Consider the following 5,230-nt stretch of genomic DNA (forward strand, 5'->3'; position numbering starts at 1 on the left):
GCTGCAGTGGGTTGCCATGGGCTACCGTGTGGAGCCAGCAGCCAGCGTGAGTGGCCCTCAAGCCGCTGTGAGCGGCCGTCCAGAAGCCGGTGACTGATCTGCCTCGCCCGGGAAGAGCACAATGATGGTCCCAACTTGGGCCAGTGAAGCAACGTCCTCCACAACTAGACTGAAGAACAAAAGGACAACAATTTGTCGGTTCCCCTTCCCTCAATTCCCCAGCACTGTACCCATTTCTCCCCCCCCCCAAAAAAAAGAAATAAAAGTATCAATTTTCACTAAAAAAATAGTCATATTAACTTAGCCAGGTATTACCTGGCTGATGCATTTTGCAAATCAAGTGTGTGTCAATATTAAGAAATAATACTGCTGCTAAAGAAGGTTTCATGGTAACACTCACTCAGAAATACTGGTTTAGAAGGCCTACACTACAGCATTATTCAGAAACCATAGGAGGTAAGAGGACCTACTTACTACATCAAGCTAAAGAAGGAATCATGAAAGCCACCCACATGTTCAGTGTCTTAGAGATGATACCGCAGAGCAACCCTTTTCAGGAGAATGTAAAGACATAATCATGAATGCTGCTCTTGGACTGCTTGGTGATGTTGTTTCTGATACTGTATAGTACTATCTTCTCTCTTAATACCTCAGATTTCCTAAAGTGGAAACATATTTTCTTCAACCAACTGTCTGTGAATCTGGTAATTGATAAGATAGAGAAATTTTATTAGAAGTTGTTTGGGATAAACTGAACTGATTAAGCTGGGGTGTGTGTTGTTGTTGTTTGGTTTTTGTTAGTGAAGGGGCACTAGAACACAGCCCTTGGAAACAGTTTCCATGGTAGGCACCAGCACAGTAAGAGGGAAGGCCCAAGGAAAGATTGAGATTCAAACTGGTGTGGAAGACATGGAGATGGCCCTCAACACCCCCTCTTCAAGCTAAGGCTTTCTGCTCAGCAGCAGGAAGTGCAGTTAGCAGACAGCCTCTGCCTGACAGCTACTTCAAGGTCTACCTCAATTGCAGACAGCCACCTTAATTAAGATCACCCCTTTCTGGGTGACCTAGTGAATCTAGTGAGTAAGACAAGGAAGTACAAAGACAGGGTCATTTCAGCTTCATGAAAGACACTCTGAGAGGCACACCTCACTCCCGAGTTCCCTCCCTGTTGGGTTGACTAAAGCTTTGTGAAGCCTAAATTGCAGTTCGACTTCCCCCTGCCCAATCCTGGTCTATCCCCCTTCCTTTCATAAGTGTTGATCAAATGAAACTAAAACTCCATTTCAGTGTCTGTTTCTAGAGGACGCAATCTCAGAGGTTAGTGGTCAATCCACAGGTGCAAAAAGAGGAGATGACAGGACATGGCAAAGAGTGGAGAATGGATTGAGAGGAACAAAAAAAGAATACCACCCACACTGTTCTTATCCTTTACTATGTGTTTTTGAATAATAGCATGGAACACCCTCTACATCCAAGATGACACATGTGTGATATTTGCTGAGCAAGGGACCGCGTTGATTAGTTTTATCAGCGGGTAGGAAAGAGATTTAATGTTTGTTGAGAACCAACTTTGTACCAAAGAAATCTCATCTTCTGGGATGGGTATTATTTATGGATGGCCCATGATGTGTCAGACACTAATCTAGGGACTGGAGATACAGGAGCGAACAGGACAAAGTCCTTGCTCTCATGGACCTTGCATGCTAATGAAGGGAGACAGATAAGAACAAGCACACGAATAAGTGAACAAGATAATGGCAGATAGTAATAAGTTATTATGGAGAAAAGTGTCTGCTTAGATTAACTTTTCAGGGAAAGCATCTCTGGAGCGTGACAAAAATAGACTTAAGGTGGGGGGTCGGGGGGAACAGGAAGGCGGAACATTCTGTGCAGAGGGAAGAATTAATGAAGAGATCATACTCCATGGTCTGAAGTTTGATTTGCAAAGATTTAAAGAAAAAACAAAGGAGGCATATTGGATACATTTCAGGATGTCAGAAACAAGGTTTTAAGGTGGAAACTAAGTTGGCATACAGAATCAAGAAACATAAAGGCAGGTGGAGAGAGTGAGTGGTAGGAGATAAACTAGGAGATGAAGACAGAGGTCCGATCATGCAGGGACTTTCGGCTGTGGAAATTAAATGGGAGTTTTATTCAAAGTGCAATGGGAAACCAGAAAGTTTTAAGGAAGGGAATGGCGTTATTTGTGTTTTTATCCTATAACTTCACTTTCTTGCTTTGCTATTTCCTACTTATTCTTCAAGTCTCTTAGGTTAATCAATAAATACATCACTCAATAACTTTTTATTGAATGAGTAAAAGAATGCATGCATGAGTGAATAAATGAATTGATTTCTTTTCAAGTGCAAGACTCCATGCCTCACGATTAAATGAAATTCTATCTTCAGCTGTGTAGCTCAACTCTGCTCTCATTTCAAAAAGAAAGTCAAGTAATCTTTTTGATTAAATTTTCTCATCTGTAAAAAAAGTTCTGACAAAAAGAATTGGATCCCATATTTATCTTTGTTATTGGGTTGACATTAGTAGCAGCAGAGCAGTAAATCTCTAAATATGCAGCAAGCTAAGCTATAAAAAGCCTTTGGATTCCCAAATACCATAAGGGATGCTTGACAAGTTGTTACATATGAGTAAGTTAATGAGCAACAGTATGGAAATATTTGATATTCCTACTAATTTCCAATTATCAATAACCTGAATGTCTTTTAAAAACCCCTATTGGTCAATCTTATATACTTATATACCCCTCCAGAATCCTCCTCCTTCACTCCCCACTGCTACCCTCCCATTTATGTATCTTCTTACTTCTTTTGGTGTCCATGTCCCTAAATACCTCATGCTCCCAGGCTTTTTAAAGAAAAACAATTAACTAATTCACAAAAATATCAGCAACTTAATGTTTATGCCTCCCCTGAATAATTAAAACTTTAAGTTTATAGAATACAATTTCTGCATGGACATGAATAAATAAATTCCTTATGATTATGTTATTATTTTTAAACTTTATTGGGGAACAATGTGGTTTTTTTGGGGTTTTTTAAAGATTTTTATTGGGGAATTGGGGGATGGGAACAGCACTGGGGAATTGAGGGAAGGGGAACAGACAAGCTGCTGTCTTTTTGTTCTTTCAGTCTAGTTGTGGAGGACGTTGCTTCACTGGCCCAAGTTGGCACCATCATTGCGCTCTTCCCGGGTGAGGCAGATCAGTCGCCGGCTTCTGGATNTAGAGGGCAGTGTAACTGGCCCTCATATGTGGGATCCGAACCGGGGCCCTCTGGCATCCCAAGCGAGTTCTTAACCATCGCGCCACTCGGCCGGCCCCAAGTACTGTCTTAAACACTTAAATATGTGATCTGATTTAACTATCATACCAAATCTTTAAGGTAAGTAATATTATCATCCCCATTTTCGTATTTGAGAAAACTGAGGTACATAGGGAAGGGTTAAATTATTTGTCCAACATCACGTAGTTAGTAGAGAAGAAATTTAAACCTAGGCACTGTGTTTCCCCCAACTCATAACCACTATGCCTTCCTACCAAGAATCAAGTCATCTGCCACAGAAAGATGTCTACTTCGTCCCCAACAGTACTATTCCAGAAATGGCAGGTACAATATTATTCCATGTATGTAAAATTGTTTGCATATTTCTATAAGTGGAGAGTGAGAGATGTCTGAAAGAATCCTCCCCTATACAATGGAACTACCTGATGTGATTTCTACTTGTATTCACTTTCTTCTTTGTACTTTTTAATATTTTTTTACTTTCTTTTAAAAATCAGTGAGCATATATCCTTTCAAAAATACCAATAAAGCTAGGCAAATCAAGTTACTTAACTGCTATTGTCACTTAAAAGGGATCAAAGCCCTATATTGGGAGTTTTTTTGTATAACACTAGATCTCAGTAGATTTTTGGAAACCGCAATTGTCTTATTTCAATCTTGAGAAAATAGATTTACAAGCCCATCTTTGCTGTACCTTTCCCCTGTGTTTGGGCTTGCCAGTGTGTGTGGGGTTTGCAGAGTGTAGCACTTGTATGTATGACACCACACTCCCCTCTAGTGTCTGACATAAGCCAGACAAATATCCAGCACCTGAGCAAGCTAAGGTGAAGGACTTTTGCTTTCAAAGTCCTAAAAAAAGGAAGCGTGTTTTCTGTTTGTTTTCCATAACAATTAGTAGGAAGCCTGCTTTCTCAAATCAAAGATTTTTATGTCCTTAGGAAGAATCTCATAGGGCATGAATTTGAGGATCATTTGGCTTGCAGAGTACTTACTGCATTGCTGTACACATGCACACCCAAAATGGTGTAGGTTGGTTTCTTGAATGCTATTAAAAATCTATAAATATATATGTTGTCAAAGACATTTAAAACAGGACTGGGGCTGGCCGAGTGACTCAGTTGGTTAAGAGCTCGCTCAAGAGTTTGAGCTCTGAGCAACAGCGGTTTGATTCTGGGCCCCAGCTGAGCTGCCGCTGAGCTGCCAACAGGTGGCAGGATGGCTCAGCTAAAAAAAACAACAACAAAAAAACAAAAACAGGATTAGCTCTTCAGCTAATTTGCATAATTTATATCAAATTGAGTATATTCAATAGTTAACATACTTTATCCATTTTTATATTCAATATTAAAGATACTACAGCTAAATTTTGAACTAATTAACTTAATTATGTTCTAAATTAAGAGAGAAAAGAACACAGGTAAATTTAGATTTGTCTATTGACTGGCTTAAAGAAGATTTGAGTAAAGAAAAACAAGAAGAAAATCCTTGCCTAAGATACCGTCCTGGAGAGATTTGCTTCTGCTAGAAATGCTCCCACTTTCTTGCTACTTAATGCACTCGGGTCATCTCATTTTATGTTCAGCTCATTATTTAAATATAATTTAACAAGAAATTATATCTGAAAATACAGTAGCACAATGTTAACTGTATCTAGTAGATCCAGATGAAGAGGTAATACATGCAAGAGATAAAAGCATTTAGTTTAAGAAATAAAAGTATCAGGCTGGCTGAGTGGCGCATTGGTTAAGAGCTGGCTTGGGACGCAAGAGGGCCCGGGTTCGAATCCCACATATGAGGGCCAGCGACACTGCCCTCTATAGCTAAGATGCTGAACAACAGCTCAACCTGGAGCTGGGCTGCCAGTGAGTCACCTGCGACGGCATAGGCTGCAGCCCCTGCTGCAGTGGGTTGCCATGGGCTACCGTGTG

This window comes from Hipposideros armiger, unplaced genomic scaffold (genome assembly GCF_001890085.2).
Source record: "Hipposideros armiger isolate ML-2016 unplaced genomic scaffold, ASM189008v1 scaffold_90, whole genome shotgun sequence".
In the NCBI taxonomy this organism is placed as follows: Eukaryota; Metazoa; Chordata; class Mammalia; order Chiroptera; family Hipposideridae; genus Hipposideros; species Hipposideros armiger.